Source organism: Anopheles gambiae, chromosome 2 (assembly GCF_943734735.2).
Source record: "Anopheles gambiae chromosome 2, idAnoGambNW_F1_1, whole genome shotgun sequence".
NCBI classification, from domain to species: domain Eukaryota; kingdom Metazoa; phylum Arthropoda; class Insecta; order Diptera; family Culicidae; genus Anopheles; species Anopheles gambiae.
The window spans coordinates 19,810,687-19,836,634 of record NC_064601.1 but is presented as its reverse complement, the minus strand read 5'-3'; the positions used below and the strand labels follow the sequence as shown (position 1 = coordinate 19,836,634).

At 47.3% G+C, this 25,948-nt stretch overlaps 1 protein-coding gene across 15 annotated transcripts in view; it reads right to left on the bottom strand.

Moving 5' to 3' along the window:
• Nucleotides 1–25,457, bottom strand: part of LOC1273631 (uncharacterized) — a 135,717-nt gene extending 110,260 nt beyond the window's left edge. For 2 of the 15 annotated variants that reach the window (XM_061649188.1, XM_061649185.1), the window contains exons 1-3: nt 25,280–25,457; nt 22,415–22,767; nt 4,708–5,870 (exon numbers count right to left, since the gene is read on the bottom strand). The gene's annotated coding sequence lies outside the window, so the exon portion shown is untranslated. Of the gene's footprint in view, nt 1–4,707; nt 5,871–22,414; nt 22,768–22,889 lie in introns of all 15 variants that reach the window. The other 13 variants (XM_061649198.1, XM_061649197.1, XM_061649186.1 and 10 more) reach the window with 12 other exon arrangements.
• Nucleotides 25,458–25,948: the final 491 nt, after the last annotated feature.

The following is a 25,948-nucleotide window of genomic DNA, read 5'->3' as shown; positions in this document are numbered from 1 at the left end:
GGCGGTAGGGATAGTGGTGCGGAAATAGCAAATTTCTTCTCTAGCCATTGCTAACAATTTGCATGAAATATTTTTCCCTCCCCAGCCCACAATCGTCAATACATATAAAAACGCTGCACAGCATCGGCACCAGCAGACGGGTCAGAACTTTTCTCATTAAAATGACTCATCGTTTATGGTTCTCTAGGGTGCGTAAGAGAGAGAGAGAGAGACAGAGAGAGCGTTTGTAGAGAAACGCAATCATTCGCCAACAAAAAAACAATGTCTAAAACGCATATAAATTATGAAGGCCGCGGTGTGATCTGCCCTTCACGGTCGACAGTTGCGTCGTGCCGGCACTGTCCATCCGGCAGCATAATCTTAGCAGTATGCAAAATTCCATGCGCTCGCCACCTAAACCGCGCAAACCGTTCAAGCCGGGGGAGTTTGTGTTTAGAATAAAATGTACCACCACACCTCACCGGTTACTGCCCTTCCTGTTCTAGAGCCCGCGAGGAAACGAGCGAGACAGAGCGAGCGCACCCGGTTGCCAAATAATGGAAAGCACCATTGAGATCAACAATTCAACGTTCGCGGGCAGTGTGTATGATGAAAGACGCTTAAACGAAACCTACCATCTTTCACCCCAGCCCCACTCGACGAGCGTTAGAGACAGCGGGGGAACCAGAACAAAGCGACCGGAGCGAAACACTAAACGCGCGCGAGCCCCTGTCCTCGGGGGTTCTGCTTTGCGTCGTGAATTTCATTTTGGCATGTTAAGCGAATTTTTACGAGTCAATCTTTCCCTCCCGGTTTTCTTCCCGCTGTGGCTGTTTACCATAAGAATCTTTTCTTTCTTTGTTGTATTTGTTAGTAAGATTTGGTTCCGTCCGTTCGTCTCCAAACTGTGCTCTGTACTTCTCTGATCGACGGGGGGCAAACAACTTGACGTCGGCTTTCCGATTTCGGTTTTATTTTTCTCCCTCAAGAGTCCAAGTTTAAGTGCTCTCCTTGCCCCACAGGGCGGTAGCCACACGCTGAAGGGAAGAGTTTTGGTGTGTTCGGTTTGTTCTCTCAAAGCATATCGAGTGCAAATATGGTGTTCCCGCTGGCACCCCGAAAGCAAAAACTAAAAAAACCCACATCGCAAACAACGATCCCAACACAACACTTGTGAACGACACAGAAAGAGAGAAGGAGAAAGAGAGAGAGAGAGAGAGAGAGAGAGAGAAAACGAACAAATAAACGAAGGGAAAAACGCTCGCATACACACTCCAACAATAAGATGTCACGAACTGTCCACAGATCAGAAAGTTCAAATCAATTGAATAACGTGCGCGGCTCAGGGCCACTTGACGGGGTTCGGTCGCTTGGCTTACCCTCCTCTCCCTGCCCCCGCTCGAACATCATTTGAAGCCAAAATAGCGAAGAACACGGAATGAACGAAGCTGGCATAAAAATTCATTTACCAACGATTCGAACGATTCGTCATCCGCGTCCACCGTCTGCAGTGTGTCCGCACAGACCAGCCGAGCATTGCATCTCTCCCTGCGAAACGTACACGTAACGTATCGGGGTGAAAGGTTTCTTGTAGGGTAAGTTTTATTATATTTATGTTTTTTTTTTCCTTTGCTCTTCACTCGAACTCCACTTTTTTCTTTTATTTTTTACGACGCTCTTCCGAAACATTGCAGCGTAGTGGAGAAATGTTGGGCAGCCGGGAGAGAACTGTTGTGGAAGCCGGGCATGTTAACGACATTGAAATGATGACGAGAATGTGCCTGTTGATGAATCGCACTACAATTCGAACGATTCAAACGAAACAGAGTCGGAAGGAGTTGGTGGAAATAAAAATGAATTCAACCAGCAGGAATCGATGCATTCGAAATGATGGCAAATTTATTCCAAAAAGAAGCAGAAAAAGAAGCGTAATAACTGAAGAAGAAGTGATGATGTAAACCTTCTGAGTGCGAGGCACGAATAAGAAACGGCGCAGTTTTAGTGTATGGATGAGTGATTCCCATGATGAATAATTATTTACTTTGTATTCTTTTTTATTGATTTCTATTTACAGTTTAGCGCACGTTCCTTCTTTAGCAACAGTTCTTCAGCTGAATTCATGAATGATTTTTACCCTTCGAAACTATAAAAATACTTTTTCTACGAGGCGATGAGTAATGGATGACACAAAGTCGCTGGAAATATTTATTTTCTATTTTTTCTTTTTTTTCACTGTTCAAACTGGAATCAACTTTCGAGAATCCCCGTTGTTACACCACCACCATCCACACCCTTACCCTTTACTATTAGCTTTCATTTTCATCCCTTAATCGGGCCGTCGTGTTTTTCGGGAAACCCTACAAACTTTCGGTCCCGTCTCATGTTCCCAAACAAGTTTGACCGCTATACATCCGTGCACAATTTTATATTCATACGCGCCACACCTCCGTGCGCCCGGAACGCTCTGCTGCTGCATTGGGGGCTGCCATCCTTAGCCGGGCACCGCCAGTTATGTTAATCCAATAAAATAATGCCGAAAATACGACCAAGCCGGAACGACGAACGCACTCGGAAACACTTAATATGGTCAGCAAAGTTGGTCCTGAAGCATACAGAAACACAACACAAAACAAAAGAAGAACATCCAACAACCGGTTACAACCGTCAGCATAAATCAAAAGTTTCACCGAAAAAAGGGGAAAAGAGGAAGCGGGTGAGAGTGAGAGTGAAGGTTTCCGTTCGCTGTTGCCTTTATATCTGTCGAAAACTTTTATCGCCCCACCAGGGCTCACCACGTAATGAGGGATGAGCGAAAACACACGCACACACCAGGCAACAATTCATTGATTCGGTGATGCGAAATTGGCAGCGCGGGGGGGGGGGGGAATAAAGGCACCAACTTTTGTCCTTGCCATGTCATATCGATGAAGACGGCAGGACAGACACGGAAAGAAAATCGGTCGTTTCGTTTTAAGGCGTTTTAAGTTTTGGGCTGTTTGTTAAGACAAAACGATTTGACGTTCAGCAAAAGTTAAAAGCAATCAATAAAAACACAAACACCTTAATGACTGTGCAAAAATGGAGCGAAACTTTTTGTACTGCTGATTGGGACCAAAATCATTAATTTGAAACCACCGTCGCCCGAAATCAAAATAGCTTTAAAGCTGCTCCAGCCGAAGAACGATCCCACACGCATAAAACAGACATCAAAAATCCTCCCCTCCTCCCACTGTAATGGAACAACAATCATCTTATCAATCCACTTCAACGAACCCAGGTGGTAAGAGGCGTATCGGAAGGTCAGTCAGCATTACGATGTCCTCCTACAGCTCCGATGAAGAAATGTCAATCACGAACGAAACAAGCTACCAAATAATTCACACCACCTTTTGGACCGATTGCTTCAAAGCCAGCAGGACATTCTGTTCGCAACTTAATTTTCCCAAATCCCTACCACCCATTGCGGGTGGGAGGGGGGGTGGGGAGAAGTTCATGTCGTGTGCAGTGTGCGGGAGTGCGTGCGAGTCCCTTAAATTTGACACGCACAAGATACCGAGCGGAATATAAAGAGATAAACCCCGTGTGCCCGTGTTGCTTATACGTAGCCGCGTAGGAGGTGTTGGACGGAAACTTCCAACCAGCACTACACTACCGGCGAACACCTCTGGCTGCCATAAATATTAATAACTTCAAAGTTTGGGTCTCCCGACTCGTTGGTCGTAGCGGGTGTTGCGCCATTGCCTGCAGACATTCCCGTCCATCACCACCTGCACCATTATCAGCCGAGGAAAGTGAGCCATGATGCAACCTTCGGAATGTTCCAAAGAAGAAAGGCACACACGCACACTCCGCACTCCGGATGATCAACGAATCAAAACGTGCCCAATAATAGAAGGTAAAAACCCTTCGGATGGTTAGGAACCCGTCCCCCGGTGGCGGTGAAACCTCTGGCCTCGATCCGTTTTTCGACCTCGGACTGTCTGGAAACGTGTGCTTCAGGAGTGTGCGATTTCTCATCAATAATTCAATTATTCCTTCTTTTTACGATAGTTTTAGTTTCGTGCTGCCGTTGCTCGTTGATCGACGCTTGACAAGGTTTGTATGTCTAGTCTTTTTTTTTGTCTGTCACGCCGACCACGTGAGTGTATGTGGCTGTGAGTACGTAGCTTATGGGCCAGAAGTCCAAGAGATGCGACCGTCAGCTCTATCGTGTCATCAATCAAACAGTGACATAAACCCGTCCTCGCAAAAAAGGGGAATGTATTTTTTGGAGCTTGATATCTTTCTGTCATGAGATTATGATTGGTTTCGAGGAAATTGGGAAATTCGGGTTGATTTAGAAACAGGCTGTCCTCCAGTTCCTGGTATGCCTAGTTGGAGACACATAGTAATGCGTGACAGTAGTGCAAATTTTGCGTTAATTATTTTAAAAACAGTGACATAAACCCGACCTCTCAAAAAAAAGGGGAATGTATTTTTTGGAGCTTGATATCTTTCTGTCATGAGATTATGATTGGTTTCAAGAAAATTGGGAAATTCGGGTTGATTTTGAAATAGGCTGCCCTCCAGTTCCTGGTACGCCTAATTGGACACACACAGTAATGCGTGACAGTAGTGCAGATTTTGTGTGAACTATTTTAAACACATTGCTACAATGAAAGTCCAGGCAACCACATTCCTGCCAATGTGTAATTTCTTGTTCAATTGTAAAGTAAAGCCACAACTTACCTTCCAAACTTCAGCCCTTCAGCATCCAAACCGCTTACCGTTGACTGCGTTAAAACAAAATCCAAGTTCTGCGCGATTGCCGTGGTAGCAACTCACTGCGATCACCACGCGTATTCAGTTTCACTCCACAAACCAGAGCAAACCAAATGGCAATAAAAAAGGGGCAGCAATACAAGTAACCCGCGCTACCAACTACCCCCTACGCACTGCAGCCGTGCAAACGTGATTGATACATAATCCAATAACTTTTCACCTTTTTCACACGCACACTTATTCACACACCGCCACACTACTTGAATCGGACGAAGATGCTCGAAAAAGCTTCGAAAGAAATTGACACAGCACCAACACGTCTCAATCTTCTGCCACTTTGAAGCGTTGCCGGTTACCAGTGTAAAATTGCGTATCACTCACACAAACACACTCACACACACATTTGATGGGCGTGTGTATTTCAGCAGGGGGCGAAAATTGCCACCCACCCCGGGAAGCACAACTAACACACAATGCGAGGAAATAAAATAAAATAAAAAAAAACACACACACACGCGCGCGCCGATCACAAACCGAGCAGAGGCGCCACCACGCACGACATTCACCTTCCGGGCAATGAATAAATCACTTTGCTCAATACAATTTTCCCTCCCCTTCCGCACACACACATGCACGCACACAGCACATATACACGTACACACACACGAGCGTACGATGTACACCTTTAGGGGGTGATTTGCCCGGTCGTTCGTCGTTTGTTTCACCGATTGCCCTCGCACGGCTGGAGAAACAAGTGTCGGAATGCTGGAAAACTAGCACCAAATTCACATCTTCTTGCGACACGCGACCCACTTCGGTCTTGCAAACGCACGGAGGATATCAAGAGGAAATAAAATTTTCACTACCACTGTCTCCCTCCCGGCTGGCTGGCCGGCAGGTTGGATTGCGTGGAAAAACAAACGTCAAGGACTTGCCCCGTTTGCCGTCTTTCTGATGTGTTTCACTACACTACGATGAATTGTTGAGCTGCCCGTGGGTTTTGCTTTCACCTCGGGATTGCCTAGCAAGCTCGAAACGTTTGCCGAAGAAATGTGTATCTATACACACTCCCACAGTGCGCTCTCTCTCTCTCTGCCTCCAGCCACATTCAGTTTGTAATCCTTTGCTTCCTGTTAGAGAGAAAAATAGAAATAGAACATTAAAACGGACAGGACAACGATAGACAACGGACAGCAGCAACACACAGCAGGAAAAACTGCACGAATTGTTTGCTATCAACAATGGACACTTAAACTGCACTATCAAAACTTGTTCAACCAGCAGAGCAGCACAATTTATTCAGTGCCGAGCGGTGGGTTTTTCTTTCTGGCTGCATGTTTTCGGTTCGAGCTTCGGTGGATGGGGGAAAAAATCACACAAGATCCTTTGCGGAAATTTTTCCACATAGCGGTAGGTAGGAGCTTTTTGTTTCACGTTCGCATTGTTTCAGCATGTCTATTGTGAATTTTGTGCAGAGTGCTAAAAAGGATGGTAAGTTTAGAATGATTTTTTCTACCCCACAGAGTACACGCTTACAGTGCTACCGCGGAAGTGTGAGACACTATTTTTCTAACGAAGGATGTTTTTCGTTCGATAAATTCTATTGCACGAGAAAAGCGCTTTTTGTAGGAATTAAAATTAGAGCAAAAACTCGTTCAAGTACTCACTTTAAACATACAATCACGCTTGGCTTAGACACAATCCGATGGAGACAATGGTGCCCCCCGCCAGTGTGGTTTGACCTGTTGGCAAAAAGCGTTTCCTTTTCGCCCTCCTTTTCGCTCCACCAACAGAATAAAACTTTTGAACCTAACATTCATCCTCACACCGAGCCTGACATCCGGGCATCTTTAAACAGTATTCACTTATTTCGCGCTGCGCGTTCGTTAAGTATACTGTTCTTGCTAAACATACACACTCGTGTCATTCATTCACTCGGGGACGTGACGACGCACGAAACAACGCTAACCAACATTGCACAAGCAGCATCCGCCGAAAGTCTTGAGAACTTTCTACATAAAACACACACACGCTTCCGCTTCCGTCCCGGGCGCTTCCCATCTTTCCTCGCTCCCTGCAAAAACAAGCCTCATGCCCCGCCCCAATGCCACCCAATTCGATGGAAGACACGTAGATAAAATAAATTTTCTTGATTAACGAAACGGTCGCGCATCTTTCGTGCCGCCATCAACGACGCCCCGCAAAAGCAAACCGAGGAGCCGAGGTTTGCGCAAATGATGCAATGCATACGCGGGTAGGATTAGGTAGGCCGCACCAGGCCCGGGCGCGTGCACGATTTGTGCGCCCGAACGTTTCCGCTAGCTACACGCTTTGGAAGTTTCAATTGAGCGAATCGTGCGGAATTGAAGGAAAACATCAAAGAACACCAACGGATGGGACAACTTTGAACGGCTTTGAAAGGAGCTGGATATGGGGGGGAGTGGGGAAAGGAAAGCTCCCAGCGTATCCAGCCGGAACGCGTAACAACTCATTCGATGTGAGGATGCGTAGTAGCACGTAAAATAAAGAATATTTTGACGGCTCAATTAATGCACGATCGATTCCAATCGCGACCGAAACAAGGCTTGTTTCTGTGCTCGGGTGGAATTGCTGAGGTACGATGTGTATAAAAAAATCAATTTCCACGTTATTTATGTTTGTTTTGTGCTGTGACCAAGCTTAAATCTGTTATGGGATTCGAACGGACGTTCATTTTGTGTTGTTCCACCCTAAAGGCATTGATAACCGTTTATCACCTTAGAAAACCACTATCGATTTCTGAAAGTTTACATCTTTAAAACACTAATTGCCCATTGCAAACAATACAAACTGAAGGGAGAAAACCCCAATATTCAAAACAATTTAATTGGAAAAATAAAGGATTATTCTCATGAAAAAATATCCAATTTTTCAGCGTGCCTATAGCCCAGACTAAATGCTTGTCATCCAGGCATTATGCTTTTATCTAGAAACCTCTCCCTTAGAGCAAACTCTACAATGTACAAATACTTTCCTGCAGTGTAAAAATACTTGCATTCGGAAACAACTTGGCAACAGGTAGACGACACTGCAAAGGCACACCTTGAACAACACTGCAACAAGACACGATGCACTGTACAAAGAAAAGCGTAGGATCGTGTGTACCACCACCAACGTACCAACCACGTATCCAGGTGGGAAGGCGGATCAGTCAGAATGCAAGGATTCCCGGTTTCAATCTAAAAGCAATCGAGTGAGAAAATGAAAAATCACATCATACCATCACGAAGCCATCCGGCCGTCCGGCACAGTTCGGCGTTGACATGGTGCCCACAAAAGGGTGCCCGCCCGCACGGACGACAAACCGGTCGATATCGATTGGATTTGTTCGTGTTTTAGCCACTCCTGCCCACCGAAACTGCTCGCTGGATCGCGTGCCAATCAACTGGTCTAACGTTTCTAGCTTTTCTGCTTCCCAGATGGATGGACGGTATTCGGGATGTTCGAGGTAGTGGCGAAGAGAGGGGAAAGTACCGTGCATGCAAACCCCGGGACATCGTCGGTGTGCCTACCGCCTGTCGATCATCGTTCGGACGGACCTGGCGTGCGTCGCGTGACGGACATATGCCAATTTTTCCACTGAATATCCCACTGTGGCCGGCTTGCTGGGCGTGACGCTAGTTATGTTTGGCCTGGGTTTGGCCTGTCACGAAACCGAAGCTACCTACGCTTTATCTGCAAAGTCTGTATCCGTTGCTCATCTTGTCTGAGTTTCAGGCGAAATCGAGCACTCTTTAACCTCGATTTCAATTCAGATAGAGGTGAACTGAACAGAACAGGAAAAAACATGCAAATTGAAACGACAACATGAACGCTGTGAGCTAGGAATTCCTAAAACATTTCCCCCATTAATTTATAAATGGTACAAAGCAACATGGTTCCGCTTGCAACATACTGATATCATCACCATACTACCACAGGAGCTAATCTTCCTCAGAAATAGTTCTCCCAACAATTGGCCTCCCATCTCCAAATTGGCTTCATTCACAGGTAGAAACCATCATTAATCGGACACTGAGACTCACTGAGACTGGTTGCACAAAAGTTGTTTCTCCCCCATCGCTGCTCGAAATTAGTCAGCCAACCTGGTTTCCCGGCAAACCTGGCTCATCGACATTAAGTGACTCTTGGCATGACTTACTAGTGCCCTCGAGTTTTGCCTGATGGATTGAGTTTCTAGAGCATTTCCCCCATTCCCTGCCATAGGCTCAACCGTCTCCGTTCATTGAGCAACGTTCAATTCCTGCGTCATAATGGCAGACCCAGGCATTCGTACGACCTGTGTCGACAAAACAATACCCTCTCGGTCACTCTTGCTCCTCTCGGTAGGAGCAGTTGATGGAATGACGACGTCGCCCCGTACAGCCCTTACAGCGCTAAGAAACTGCAAACAAATGAGTCCCATTTCAAGCCGATTGCGGGACGAACGTGGGCAGCAGGGAAGCAAAAGAACAAGGTGCGTGCTCATCAACGAGAGCTGGTACAACTTTTGTGACGGGTTAGACTGTAGCAAGGGGGATGAGGAAGGAAATGAAAAGAAAAGAACATTCTCACTTTCTTGCTTTGCAGCAACAAACGCACATCATCTTCACTGTTCACGGGTAATGTTTCCTGCCGGGAGAGCAAATCTCCGCTCGCAGGCACGTTCCTATATTGTTCGCTAACCTTTTTTTTACGAAACACCTCCAGCCTCCTACTCTATTGACTCATTGATCTGTTCTAGCCAACGTTTGGTCCGTGGAGCGTGTTGATGTCGTTTGTTGATGTTGTTGTTTGCCACACGCATCTCACACTGGAGCTATTTATCCGGTGTCAGATGATGATGATGTTTTTGTATGAAACGTGAGCGAATCATAAGCATCACATTTCTGCCTCAGCTTGACACTGGGCATTGTGTCTGGGAGGTATGATGGCTCTCGCTGGGGTTAGCACACAATGTTTACCGCTTCAGCCAGTCAAAACCTTAGGGATGATGTCTAGTTCTATCGAGAAACTTTTTATCAGTTCTTCCGACAATGATGTGGGTTGATTGTTAACTGAGAGAATCAAACACTAGCAGGAACTATTTACGCGCCAGGCAGTCTTCTGATCAGGGTTCTTATAGTTCTAGCATTCAGTCATTACTTGTAACAAGGGGTAGCAATTTAATTCAAATGAACGTCTCTTCCAGAACACTTCCGATTGTGAGGGTTGAGAAGGGAATTCTAAGAAACAATCAGGAATTCTATCCCATCATATTTGATGGCAAATATAGAATAAAAAAGCTACGTACGCTTCCGTGTAGCTGCCATAAAAATCATCGCTACCTTAGGTCTCGTTTGCCTCAATCATTCGAGCATTTACTCAAACTGGATACATTAAAGACGCAGTTTGCGTGAATTTCCTGTCAAAGGGTTTCTAAGTGCTGAACAAAATTTAAGAGAGCTGCTTATAACTCTCACAAATCTTGCAAGTATGCTGTTGTCGAAGAAAGCCCGCCGGTAAGATTCATACTCGCAACATTGTAAGCGGACAGTACAACAGCTTATCGCATTTTTGCCCCTTAAAGCCACTCCGATAAGTGGTCTAACAAGCAGCCCTTAAATATCCCAATTCGGAGCGCTACAAGTTCCGCTGCGCAGCAAGGGAAAAGCCTAAAGCGACCATCAATCATGCATAATCTAATTAAAAATTACAAACAAAAAGCCCTCGCAAACCTGATCCCTTTCCCCTCCTCGTAAAGATACCACCATTGCCAGAGTACATTTGCCGCGTTCACAAAGGTTAATTTCTTGGGCCCCTGCTGACTTGCTCGGCCGTTCTCGGCGCAATGTTGGAAAGGTGTGCCTCACTAGCGCATATCTCGAGCGTGCTTCTTAATGCCCCGTGCACCGATTATCGTCTTACTTCCGGTACGCGCACTCACACACACACACATAACCACTCTTCTCATATTTACCCGAAGGGCTCTACAGCGCTGATTATGAACGCTGCAGAAGAGAGAGAGAGAAAGAGAGAGAAAAAACACAACAACAACAGCTAGAAAAGCGCACAAGACACCCTCCCGGAAGTGCAATCAAGCGCTACCATTAGGCTACGCAGCCTGCCAGCAACCCGAACCTCTCTGGCCCTTTAGGGGTGTTTGTGTGCTGATCCACGCGCCCAGCAAAAAGGGCCAACCGAAGCCCCGTGTTTCGTAATGTGCGGCAAAACGCGTCGGCATTCATTTCCATCTCGGCACGCCGGCAGGTAAGCGCTGGGGAGATGGTATAAATGGACGGATAATTTGCAGTCGGGCTTCAAACGCAGGGATATCTCGCCCGTACATTTTTGTTTTGCTGGCTCAGCTGCCCTTTCTCCTTTCTCGAGCGAACTAATCGATATTCGTTGGCGCAGACGGCAGCATTATTCAACCGAACCGATCAAACAGTCAACAGTGTTTGTGCAGCTTGGCGGGCTGGGTTTTTTTTTGCGCCACTGCAGCTGGCCATTGCCGGGCGTAAGCGGAACAAAAATCTGAACGCTTATAACAGAAGGGATTTTTTTAAACCGGTTGGTATCTGCTTGTAGAAGAGCATCCAGTGTTATCAGGGAATGTAGAACGTCTAGAGTCTATTTCGTGCAATCGATTTATCATCAATCCAGAATGATAAGCTGCCCCTTCCCAGTGCTACAACAAAAAATACATAGATCATTTTATGATGCATTGCATGTTGTACGCCTCATGTCTTATCACGGAAACAACTAAACACTAACCAGTGGCAATACATTGGCTGCATTGCTCGGGGACGATAAACGCAATCGATACATGCACGCGCGTGTGCATGCCTACTTCAGGGTGAAAGGCACAGCGACCCGCATCAGCAGTGTTATCTCTGCCGAAAGAGGAGTGGAGAACGCATTTCACTTCGGTCGTGCTGCTGCTTTCGTCGTTAAACCGCGAACCCTCGTAGATTTCTGCGGTTTTGAAACGTTCCGAACCCTCCGGACTGCTGATAGGACAGTGTTTCATGCTTTTTTTCGTGCAAGCGGAAAGGTAGAATAACATTTGAAACATAAAGCGTATCAAAAACAGGAGGAAGCGAGCGCTCCTAATCAAGCAGCCGAGTGCAGGAGAGTCAGCGGGACAGGACAGACCCTCCGCAATCGGGATGCAATTGACTGGATGCGCTGCTGAAGTGCATACCCCGCGGTGAACTGCACAGCTGACGCATCACCGTGCGTGTACACAAACAAGCAGTTCACTCCCGCCTGCCCGGGAAACTAGGCAATAGCTCCGATATTCGTCGATGTTCGAATTCCATTCTACCCGTGCTTTGGTGCCCATTGTTTCCCCCTTACGGCGTCCCAGCTTCGAAAGATACACCACGAACAGTACAGGGAGCAAAGCAGAAAAGGGAGAAGAGCACGGTGAAGGGCATATCTTTCCCGTTTTCCCAATTTTTCGAACGGTACCGCATTTTCTACCAATTCCTTCGTCCATTAGAACAGCTGCTCGTGGGTCAAAAGAGAGGAAGAGAAACAAAAACCCATGGAAGACAGAATTGGGAATAGCAACAGACGGTTGTGGCTAAACCAAGCGAGACATACACACACACACACACAAACACATCACCCTTATCCTTTACAGAACGCTTTCTCGATAGCGACACGCGGTGCTATCCGATCCGGAACAGCTGCCCTGGTCCATAATTTGACCAGGGATCATCCTGCTGCGGGCGTCTAGATTATCCAAAGCGTCGTCGTCGTCGCTCGACGGCAAACGATGGAAGCAAAAACTGCTGACTTAACTTCGACAAACGCCCTGTACACGGTTACACGCTTCTCTATTCTCTCCTGCTTTCTTCCCCGCTTTCTATGGGTGTGATAATGAGTTTACTGTCTCGTTTTAGAGGTTGTCCAATGGAGCCCTTTTTAGCCTGTCGCCTCCGTCCGAGAAAAAGCTCGATCGATTTTGTTTGGGTGTTGAAAATTATCTCCTCGTTCCTCGTACTGGCCAGCGAAAAAAACGTGCACTCCATGGGTGTGTTTCATCGGAAGCGAAGGGAAAAGTTTGTCCCGGCTGCAGCCGAACCCTTAACGAACTTCCGCTGCCCCGGCCAGTAAAAAAAAGCGGGACGAACAGGAAGTGAAACAACAACCAGTGTGGCGAGAAGAAAAAGGGCTAAACCTAAGCGAAAAGATCCTTTCCTCCCCAGATCGGCAACTGCCCGGGAACAGCCAAAACCATTGCCAAAACCGCCGAACCAGGCACTGTAAAAGCTGCTGCAAATAAGAAGAGTGTTTCCCCCTTCGTTTTCCCTTCCAGCCGCTAGACTGACGGGGGAACTTTAATTTTGTCACAAAAATTCCACTCGCACTGCTTTTGTAAGGCACGATTCGTTTGAAATATTTTCCGTTTTTTTTTTTGCTCGTTTCGCAACCGGTCTCAGGAACCTCCCGGCTCAGAACTGGGTGCTATCTGACCCAGAAAAGTGGTGCGCACACCAAAAAACGCGCTGTGTGCTCGGCTATACCAACGAAAAACGCACAAAAACTACATCCGAGTAGATGAAGAAGCTTGCAAGAACCTTAGACCGAACCTTGCCGGTGCACGTTCGCGCAGTAAGAAATTGAATTTTGAATTTTTAATTCTCCATACCTCGCTGTTGGGCGTGCCGGTGCGTCACCACAGCACGACCGAGAGAGAGCTTCATTTGACAAATGGTCCCCACACAACCGAGCGGTGAGGTGCCGGTAGGTTACCGGCGGTGAACTTGTGTCGCCCAACGCATTTGAAAAACTTTATCCTTTACCTTTCCTTGCTAGCGTTCAAGATTTTTTTTTGTGTAACATCCTTTACAACCCTAGCGAGCCTTGGTGAGTGGCATTAATCGTGCAGCACACTTGAAACATTCGCTTCTACATCGAATACGCGCCTCAAATTTAACGCAACCATAAATGATAGATGGTGATGATGTGCGAGCAGCAAAGTATCACACTCAACGAGCTGCCCCACGGGAAGTCTCAACCTCCGTGCGAACCTGCAAATTCCCTCTTCAGAGTTGGCAGTTCCGTAATACATTGTGCACCATTGTCACAAGTCTATGTCATCGCGGTTACCGGAAATCGAACACTTGAAACGTACACTTTTTGCGCTGACAGCTTAAGAAACACACACACACACAGGAACAGCTCCTTCAGAATTTGTTGCCATCAGAAAGACTCTTTCGAGCACCAAGTCACCCCGGACAAAGCGTGTCTGGTTCATCAGCAACCCCCCCGTATCGTCGGGGCCCGGATGACTAATGATGGAGTGCTACAGGCCTGGTGGTTTGCACAATGAACAGCTCAGCAATAATCCAACCACACTCGCCACCCAACTCACTCACATACTTCCCCGCCTGTCGCTTGCTGTTATGATGTTTATGTTTGCAGAATGTTGTTTTACTGTTTTCCTTGCAACGCAACATCCAATATTACACACTTGGCCTGGCGTTCCCTGAGGCAATGGACGATTGTGGTGCCCTGTCAAGCAGCGTCAAGCATTTGGGCTTGCTCGTCGACAGTGAGCAGAAGAAATTAAAGATGAATTTTGCCAAGATCCGGGTTTGGGCATTCTCCGGGCGAGATCCGGCTCGCTAGAGGAGGCAAAAGCACTAGAAGCATTGGATCCCATAATGGCTTTACTTCATCTTTCTCTCGCATATTATATCTCTCCCTATATCTCGTTCCTTCCCGTTACATAGAACCGATAGGATTCAGAAGTAGGTTGGAAGGTTTGAGTATTTTACCCCGTACCATCGGTACAGGAGGCCGCAATCAAACGGGGGTAGCAGTTGGTGCGGTTGCAGATAAAACCGAACCCCCTCGGGAGTCAGATCGAAAGAAAGGATGGGTAAAAATTGCACCACAGCATAGCGTTTGGTGCATTGTCTTGCACTTCTTGCGCTGAGGAGCGAGAACATGTGTTCGGTGCGGTTGCTGATTGAAAGCAAACAAAGCCTGCCTCTTACCCAGAGAGTACACGATACACACAGCCTCACACACACACACACACACACACAAGATTTTTATTCGGCCTTCGGAGCTATCTGAACAAAGAGATCAAGATAAAGGGAGCGGCAGTCGATGACGAAGAGTCTTCTAGCAGAACCAAGGGCCGATGGGTGGCAATACCTTTTCGAAGGGTGGTGGAGGTTAGCGTTCCCTGCGACTGACGGCAGGAAGGCTATTATTTGTATTCTCTGAACCGGATGAACGAAATTCATTATCAACACAATCAAACACACACACACACACACACACATGGATGGACAAGGTCAACGTTATAGCCCAACGGAAAAGAGGCTGCTTATCTCTAGGTAACGTGAGAGCAATAGCATCATCATGTGTTGAGTGTGTATCGCGTGTTATCTTACTTCCAGCTCCTGTCACCGGGCGACAGCTAACGACACTATTAAAAAGCCTAATCAAAGCAAACGGCCGCACGGATGTAGCAGAGGAAGGAACCACAGGGAAGGGAGTGTATCTTGTCCCTTAATTTTATATCGAATTCTACACGTTCCGCACACCGATCCGACAGCACTTTCGGGCTCGATAAAGTGCGCTCCACACAGCCGACCTTTTAATAAACGACACACCTAAGCGCCGAAGAACACTGGGTCGGATGGGAGCATACGGATGGGATAGAAATCTACGGAAAGTAGACACTTTGAGTAGCTCCACTAGCACACGAGAGCAAAACCAACCCCCGGAGTAACGCCCGAAGTTGCTTGATTTGATTTTTATATCCCCTCCCGCCTGTAAATGGGTCAACCCTCATTAAACATGAAAGTAGTGGCTCGTGTGCAGCCTTGTCCTAGAAGAAAACTGACACTCCACCCAACCCACTAGGGCAGTGAGAGATGGTGATGTAAAGTAGGAAGATTAATCGAAGAACCATCCACAGGAGCGTGTGAGGTTCCCCGCGGCACTTCAAAAACACCCCTGATAAGCTTCATTAAGCACCACCAGGGAGCAGCGGATCGATCAGTTAACATTGAGGCCGCCCGGTTTCTTGCACCTCAACAATCCGCACGTTCCCACAGCGTGCAACAATAATGATATCCCTTTTCAACGGCTCGTTGAGTGGGCTCGTCAACCTAGGGGAGCACTAGCACACCCAGCCCAGACTCTATCCTTACCTTGAGGAGGATCCGATACCGACCACAGCCCATCGGAGAAGATTGTTGTTTGGTCGTGTGCTCGACCCTTAAGTACATCACTTCCACGCGCCCATTTCGCCAACCCTCCCACATTCCCGCTACATTGTTTTACTTCGGCGGTGTAGTGATTTTACATTAAAATAAAGTATTATTGCCAAGTCGTTTGTTCACAATCTCCCATACTTGCGGGGACACATAAAAGTCTGGGCAGAAACAAAAAAGCGCTTCTCGTTAGTGAGGTTACGGGCACAAAGCAAAAGAACAAAAGAAAAAAACCTTTGCAGTTTACGAACAAAGAAGAAATAGGAGCAAAACCCGGATCCGCACGGTTTGCGAATTCAACGGATCGTCGTTTGCACATAAAATGGTTTCGCTCGATTAAGAATCACGTTAATGGATTGCTTTCGAGTATAAAAATGATTAACTACCGCCAATAAACCTTCCGCCGCACGGGTGCCGAAAGCCCACCGAATAGGAGTCCCACTTTCACGTAGCTAAACCCGCAAGAAGCAGGAGCAGTGTGTGCACTTGAGCGATTGAAACACGAAACAAAGCATAAAAAAGCAGAGACCCCAAATGTAGAATCAACAATCGAATCTAGTTCCATCGTTTTTTAAAGGTTTTTACGATGCTTTCGAGCAGAAAGAAGGAACGTACGAACTGTCGTCACTGGAAGAGTTCCGAAGCACCCAGGAGCGCACCCGGTCGGGTTCCAGCGGGGACGGGGACGGTGGTCGGGGTCCATAGAATATCAGGCACCGCAAATGAATGCTACAAATCGAAGCATAAATATAATTTATTTATGACAACTACAAATTGCTTATTCGTTTGCCCAGGGAGCGCAACTTAATCGACCGATCGGATCGGGAAAGGCAAACATTTCGCTACGGTCGTTGCACTGCTTAAACGGGGGTTGCCTCCGCAGCCAAAAGACACAATGGCAATGTGAAGGAGGTTTTCAAAAGGATCGAATATACACACTGAATATCCTTGCGTCCCTTGCCTGTCTGTCTGGATGGGTTGTTTTCAATAAGATGCGGCCATGTTACTCCCACAAAACCGCACACGCTTCACGAGGAGACCGGTAGAGGTCACGTTTTCGTACATGCATAAATCCCGGTACGTTGCAAACAAACCGACGAAGATGCTCGGACACTACGGCCATTCATTGCTTTCCTCGAACAAAAAATAAAAACAAAAACGAAACGAACCCTCCAGGACATCGAATTCCGTTACCGTTGCCTTGAAAAGTGGGCATAAACCTAACGTAACAAAACACCGAAAGTGCAGACAGTGGACAGTGGGGTTACGGGAGGATATGGTTTCACTTTCCAGTCACCACCAGACACACTACTGTGTGCCGGGTATCATCATCGTTCCGCGCTCTCCGCTTCCTTTCCGGTGCCGATTCGATCGAATCAGCATTTCAATAGTCACTGATTTTTGTGTTAGAAAGGACACCCCTCCTATTGATGAAGGGTCAGAAGCTGGAGCACATAAAGTGCCGGATGACTCTACCGCCTGCTACGCCGGGCGACACAAACAAACACACACACACACACGAGGTTGCAGGTTCGAATCTTGTTTTAATTTATTACCCTCGGAAGGTTCGTGATTTTGCCATAGATCACGGACCACTATCGGCAACCCGCCCCGGAGAAGAAGCACGTACCACACATACATGCCCCATTAGGTCCGGAGAGTCTTGTGCCTTCCTGGGGTGGGTGAGTCCGTACTCTCAGCTCACCATTCCGTGTGGGAGAGTACCCCCGGCCGTCCAGTTCGAGACTCACAGCAAAAACACACAGACACCGGTCCAGAGCGGCCGGACGGACACGCCAGTGACTAATGGCATTCATGCATGAAGTGAGGTTAGTTCTTCGAAATGGGTGGTAAAAAAAATGTACGGAATCCAAAATCGATCCTCCACGGATCCAGACCACGGACCGAGGGGAAATAGGGGATGCCATGGCAGTGTGGTCTTAGAAATAACTTCTTTTTTTTGTTACTTCTAATAGCTGCTTAAAGTAGTAAATGGATGGCAATGATGGAAAAATGTTATCATTGCCAATTTCAAGGAAACAAAACAGTTCCAGTTCTATGTTAACACAAATTCAACGGAAAACAATGTATTTTACCGTCGTTGCCGCTAGATTTTGATTCTAACTCAGCTCTTCTTGTCTCATAAAGCCCCAATTTTTGACAGCGTTCTTACCAATTTTGTTCTCTTAGGCATCCAGTTTTGTATCTAAAGCATCATTTTTCGACCGTAAGTTTACAGAAAAGTTTGTTTCATAGAACACATTACATTAAACTGTGCGATTCGAAATTATTCAATTTTTCAGTTCTCATAAATCGGCTCAAATAACTGGTAATTTTATTTATCTGCAAAAGCTACAGCTACCAGAGTCGAAAATTGTTCACATTTGAACAAAAATAGATGCGTTAGAGGCAAACATTAATATCCACTGTCAAAACGTTGTTGCCTTAGAGCCAGCATTTGGCGATAACGACTGTATAACACAATTTATGACACTCTCATATAAAAGGCATAAGATTGGTGATTCAAAGGAGAGAACGAAATTCCCATCCTATTCATCTTTTTTATCTAACAGTAATGTTTCAACGGGTTTCAGCATAATTGAATACTTGAAGCCCCCTGTAACTACAACGATAACAGAGATGGGGCCATTTTACCCCATCTTCCCCATGGTCGTAGAAAAGCACGGGAATGAATACGGTGAGCCTATCGTTTGCGCTTTAACTACGACCTGCCCTGGAGTCGATGAAGACGACTCAGCAGTACGTACGACGACGAAGTTGGAAACCAATTTCCGCTCGCATCGGCTGAACAATATATATAGCGGTATTTGTTGAGTGGGGTGGGCGAGAGGTTGAATGGAAAGACGACAGTTCCAGTTGAATAGCGGGAGCCGCATTACTATCTACACCCTTCGAATTCGTGTGCAACAATCTCCAACGATTTGTTTTCGTGTTTTTTTCTTTCGCTGTGGACAGCGCCGGCTAGAATGAAGCGCCTTCGTGTACAGGGGCGCTCCACACGCCGCTTACAATTGACTGTTATAGTTTCCTGCTCCAAAGAGCTTCCTTTCCAGGTCGCCGCGACTTTTCCCGCTCTCCGCTTTGGCAGCACCCGGCACTTACACATCCTGTTGCTGTTCGCGTGCAGAGCGTCAACAGCAGGATCTATAAAAAGTCATGCTGCTTTATGAGCCGCATCAGCTCACTCCCCTCAATAGCAGCGAGGCAAGTGGGGTGGGCTCAACATTGGGTAAGATATGTGGAAGTAGCCCCCCCTCACAAAAACGTTACAAATTCGAGTGCCCCGTCTGTGACCGGTGGAGGAGGAACCGAACGGAGTAGTACCCAGTTCACGGTAGCTGGCAGGTGGGTTGGAATAGGATACGCGATGGCTAAGAATACTGCCGTCACGAACCTTACAAATCCTAAAAAAAAAACGCGCACAAATGGATAAAAATGGATCGTTACTGCAAGCTAATGGTGAATCAGCGCCCTCCGGCTGGAAGGCGCGCGGGTTGACAAGCTAACCGGTTGTGTCAAGAACCGTCCATCGTTTCTTCGTGCCACCGGTCTGGGCGTTTGAATGAAATCGTACCACTTAAACGAATGTGTCGTCACCCGCTAACCAAGGGAGTCAAGGAGGGGCTTTCCATGTTTTATGCTCGCCAGGGATACAACTCCCCCAACTAAAGGTATTGTGAGGTAAGTTTCCCCACCGGGGGAGGGGTGGGTTTGTTGTTTCCTGCAACACACACGCACATACCCCATGCGATCCAAAGCCTTCCTCCTTCCCCAATGGAAATAGGAAATGGGCACCCTGTGAGTGCTTGCGTGTGTGTGTGTGTGTGTGTATGCGGTAAACCATTTTACGATATTCCATTTTTTTCGAATAGCACTCTGCTCCTATCAGGCGCAAGAAAACATTGCTCCACATTTTTTATGAGTCAAAAGGGAACAAAACAATACAAAAAAAACTCTATCACATGCCAACACAAGCGGGAAATCGGTTCATTATTGTTTCCCCACAAACAAAAATGCGTCAATCACACTTCCCGCGGGCAGGCAGCCATTCAGGCTATCTTTAGCAGTGCGTCACAGTGTGCGCTTGTGTTTGTGTGTTTATGTTGATGTTTTTAGCTATTGTGCTATGTTTTGGGGGCCTGCCGGTTTTTATCCTGCATATTGCATGCGATGTTTACACAGTGTGCTGGCCCTTTATGCTGTTCTAGGAACTATGTGTGTGTGTGTGTTGTGATTGGCTTCTCCTCGCCAGCCCGAACTAAACTAATGTTATCGTTCGCTGAATCAGTGATGGGGTGATTCAGGCGTATTATTTTCACCCCCCCAAAACGCCCACCCGATTACACATCCCGTGAATCAACATTTTAGTGGCGCATTGTTTTTCTTCTCTTTTTTTTTTTTTTTTTTTTTTTGCTTGCTCAATACTGCTTGCTGACTCAACGGCAACAAACAAATGCAAATGAAGAGCTTTTTTAACAAAAGGCATACAGGCTCTCCTCCCTATTCGTTATCATTACAAACTGTTGCTAATTTAAAGGCAAACTTTAGCAGCCTGTTCATCCGATAAGGTACGCGCCAACTTTGCTTTTTACTGCAGAATTTCCCTACAAAAGGGCAAAAATTGCATTCACCAGACAGTATTAGCAATATTGAATGCAGCTCAACATGTAGTTCCTGTTTCCATGCGCGAACACAAAAAAATGCTCCACCTCTCGCCCACTAAAAAAAAAAATCTCAAGAAAACATTGGGTTTGCACATGTGCTTGCATGCACCCGTATTGTTTGAATGATGAGCCGGAAGTGTGCCTCTTGCTCTGTGCACAAGGATGTTTACACGGTATGCTGCCCGGAAGCCATCGTCTTTTGCATCCATTTTGTAGCAACAGCAGCAGCAGAATGATTCAATTCCATCATTTCGCAGAACCGCCATTGAGCATACCGCTGCGAAGTGAATGCCAATGCGTGAGCTAGTGAGCACAAAAACGCTACCAGTGCCTGGGGCACACATTCTTTGCTTCCTTTATCAAGTGGCGAACGAAAGCACCTTCAGGAAGTTTGAACTACAAACCAGCAACAGCATCAGCAACTGACACAATGCAACTTCACGCTGCAGTCTAGTGCAGAACGCACTCTGGGCAATACGGCTTGGGGAGATAAAAATAGCACTCGCTAGCGGAAGGGGAAGCGTGTTGGGCGTAGATGGGGCCCCACCACACTTAGACCCGTACTGCGCGGTGCAGGAATGGCGACGACGGCGATGAGTTTCCTTTTATGGGCGGAATGCGATGATGCTCCGGCGTTGCCAAGCTGGAACACGGAACCCTTACAAAGCGACCCACTCTCCGTGAACGAATCACGGACTTGCAAGTCAATATATGCACCACAGCAGCGCACACAGTAACGCACACACGTGCAGCAGTGAAGTTGAGTTTCGTGAGCATGAGAGAGAGAGAGAGAGAGAGAGAGAGAGAGAGAGAGAGAGAGAGAGAGAGAGAAAACAAAAAGGGTAAGTCTGTTTACAAAACACACCACCTTCAGTGCCAGTGGATGCATGTACGCTGCACCAGCGAACGTTCGCAAGAGATCACGAGGCATATGGAGCATATACCGCACTCGCAAGAGACAAACAAAATGGACAAACTAAGCGAACAGACACACACACACACACACAAAGGTGTACAAAAATGAACTTCCAGGGCAGGCCGTTGCGCTACTCGACCGTGGCCAACTCACACACCGACACTGGAAAAGGGCACACACCATTATGGCTTGCGTCCACTTTGCGCTGACTGAAAGAGGGAGCCTTCTCCTGCTCTCAAGCGATTTGCGATATGAATCGTCTGGTGCCGCTTCACTCGCCACGGCTGTGTGCGTGTAACCGATAGAGTTAGTGCAATGTAGAAAGAAGCAAACAAAACGTTAGCTATCAGACCACGGTACTGAGAAGGCTTGAAATGGCGTTCGCTGACTCAGCGAAATCCGCAACCGAATGTGCAAGTGTGAGCAGCGTCGGGGAGGCTAAGGTAAGAGCAAGCCCGTGTGGGCTGCGTGAGCAGCAGTGAGATGAGTTCTCACTACACTAGCTGATCGTTCATCGTTCGCTGCGTGATCAACTCAACGTTGCCCTTTTTTTCGGTTGGATGCTGGGGAACCGATCGGGACCGGTTCGCACGCATACAAGCACACACTGTGCAGAAGCGATCGAGACTGTGGTGTAGAAGCGCGCACGGTTGGCACTTGCTGCAAGGGCGGCATGAACGAACGGGGTTCCCGAGATCGCGCTGTCGCGTAGTGCGCACAAACACCATTCAACACTCTGCTTGGCTTTTGTGTGTCTCTTTCTCTACCCAAACACCATTAATTAACCCTTCCAATTCCACGGTCACCCTTGACTCATATTCACTTACCTTGCTGTTTACGGGCGCTTCATTTGAAGCTACTCGCCGCTTTGCACCGACAAGAACGTAGGCAACGGCGAAACGGCGCTTTATGAACTGTGCTCGATGAATAATAAGACTGTGTGTGCTGGGAAGTCGTTTCTTTTTTTTCATTCGTTTGTTTTGTTATTAATGGATAAACATTCGAGTCGTCACTTTTAAATAATTAAGCGCAAATACGGTAACTGGATTGATTTTTTTTTTTGTTTGTTTCACTTAAGTTCACTCGTCACTCCACTCAATTCCTTTTTGTGTGAAATGGTTGTTTTTTTTTACTTAGATTTTTTTTCACTTTTTTCACTTGCACAATTCAACACGCTGTACTGCACCAAGAAAAGGAGTTAAAAAAATCAAAATTAACAATAACTCAGGCAAAAAAACAAACAGCTAGCACACTCAATTCCGACCAACCGCGTCTCAATCATCCACACTGCGTCATCAATACAAAATAATGATTTGTTTTTGCCTGAACCCAGTGCAAGCGAAAACAGAACACAACACTCTACCGAAAGGCTCCACCACACTGTGCACGGGTGCATCCGTTGCAGCGCGTTGCAATTGCATCACTCGTGCGGGCCGCCAAAATAACAACTCCAGTGAAGCGAAACGGTAACACGGAGGAGTTCGCTACACAAGCACACACACACGCGCACACACTATCATGCCCACAATTGATACCCGTGGTGACCCCCCGCTAGAGTAGAACGGGGGAGGGGGGCTGCCTGACACGCGCCACTACTTTATGCACTGTAGGGCACCGTTTTCACAAACCAAAAAACACAACATACAACTGCAGCATCATCCCGTACGCACGCAGTAAGCACGCAGTTTGTGCCGTGTGCTTTAAATGCAGCTCACTAGCCCTACAAACAACACATCACTTCTGCTGAAACGATCGCAGCGATCGAGGCCGTGCCGTGTAGTCGCGTTCGAATACGAACCGAGCGTTGTGGAAGCAACAAACCAGTTTTCAATCCTCCAGCGCGCAGTGCTTGCTTCGATGCGTTGGCAATAGAAGGTGGATGCTGAACGGTGATGGTGGTGGTGGTGGTGCTGCTGTACGCACACACTTTGTGCGCTCGCGGGACAAGATCGAGCGCGCTTGTGGCTTTGGCGTGGAACTGGTTTTCTTACTACCTTCGCTCGTCGATGCAGGCTCCCCCGCGCAGCCGATTACCACAAACTGCTCGAAATGATCTTGCCCAAAGAGTGCTCGAATGCGTTGCCTTCCAACGCACACACACACATTAGCGGGTGAGTCAAGCGCTGTGTGAGGGACAGTATTTAACCTTTTGCTCTTATCGCGACCGACCCAGAGGGTGCCGGTAAGCGAAGCGAAAGGAACAAGATAACAACGTACAAGGGAACTGCGCACACACGCACACACACACACACACACAAGCACAAGCAAGCGCATAGCAACACACGGTCGCACTCCTAAGCAAAAAAACACACGCACACACCGCGCAGTGCACGTTCGGTCGTGTTCTTTCCTTTTTGACGGATGCGTTTTCTTTTGTTAAAACTCACACAAACACAGTCACACACACACATGGACATGCATCTTTTCATTACTCGCGCTATTCTAAACGCCGCTGGAACAAGATCACCGAAACCGTCGCTGTACCCGCCACGGCTCGTATGCCCTTCCCGCACACACACACACACACACACACGCACGTATGTTTTGCTCTAGTTTTTTTGTTTGTGTGCCTGTGTTTATTACCGTTCCCTTTTCAGCGCTACCTTCTTCTCGGTTTGTTACGTTCGTTTCGTTGCTTTCTTCTCCTTCTGTTCGCCGTTTGGTGTGCCCGCGCGCATATGTGTGTGTGTGTTTTCTTACATTTCGCCCGTTCTCTTACTGCCTCCTGCTTATCCGTAGCGAGCAGCGCTGTTGCATCGCAGCAGCAAAGAAAGAGAGAGAGAAGAAAACGGCAGCAGCCGGTAAGAAAACGAGGCCTCTTTCTATATAAACAAAAAATATTCACACACACACACACACAGGCGCGGGCGCGGGAGACCAACTCGCGATACCACCCTCTAAGACGTTGGCGGCGCAATCTAATATTCGAGCATCTTCGAGCAGAAGAAAGAGGGGAAACGGTACAGGAACAGCAAAACCGTCCGATTTAGGCAGGCTGTTTCACTTGCTCTGCCGGCAACGATTGGATTTGGGGTTTTTCTTCTTCTGTTGTCTACCGCAACCACAGCCTACCTAATAACGGGGTTAGGTCCGTGTGCCAGCCGACTAACTTTTCTGCTGCATGTAACGGTGGTGGTAGGCTCACGTCAAAGGAACACCGTTTGTTTCTTGTTTTTTTTTTCTTCTTTCCATTCATGTTACTTCTCCATTTTTCGATTGCCCTTAGGCTACTGTGGTTGGCACGAAATTGTAACAAAAAAACACATACACTTGCACCACCATCACCTCAGCAGGGCCGGTGAACGAAAGCGTAACTTTTCTACCATTTACTAAAGCCACACTCGCATACACACGGCCACCCCTTTGGGGATGGCCTATACACACACACACACTCACGCCCGAAAAGCTCCACCCGGCTGCTCGGAGTATCTGTGCCAAAAACACCTTCTCGCTTTACCCCTTTCCCGGACACACAGCGCACCTTCAACACACGCGGCAAGGACACACGAAAGGACACACTTTCATACACGCTCCCGGCTCGGCAGCTGCTGGCTGTGCTCGAGTGTGATTTACGTTACACGTTTAGCATTTTATGGTCGAGGGTTTTCCCTGCGCTTTTCGGGCTGTGGCGTGCGCTTCGCGACCCCCACCGCACCTTTTCTGCAACGGTGAAAAGCTCCTGTGCTGCTTACCCGCAATTGCGCCCTAAAACACGCTAGTGCGTGCGCTTGGTGCGAGAAATACGCGTACACGAAATACGTAAAATACGCGGCGCGCGCTGCGATAACACGTCCGTGCGTGATGCTTTCGGAATGGAAATTGAGCTGCAACATTCCAGCCAGCGAGCGGGGCTGCGTGCGAGTGCGAGCGAACACGGGGCAGAGCACGCCGGTGAGGGTGAGCGAGACGACACGCTCAACGGTTCAGCTTCGGTGTGATTCGGGAAGGGCTCGGCTAGCGATAGCACACTGAGTGTGTGCATTGGACATAGGGGTGTTGGCCGATTTTGTGAATCATTTTGAAAAACTAACTTCTCGAGAAGATTTTTTTGCAATTAAAAAAAAATAAATTTCAATTTCTTTAAAGCCAATTCGATTGCAAAACATCTGATAATTACAAACGGTTTAGATTATACCATTTTTGCTTTATATCAATTTTGTTCCTTATTGTAACCCATAGTCCAGACTTCGGAGAATTTCGCCGGTTCTCGAAAACGCTTCGTGTGCTTTGGATTCCCAGCCGACAAAAATATCTTCCCTTTTGAGCAAGTTGCAGGCTTTTTAATACCTTTCCTTTTCGCTCGCCCAGTCATGAACGGTAGGAACAGTAATGTACACATTTTGTTTACATGTGCAGAACAC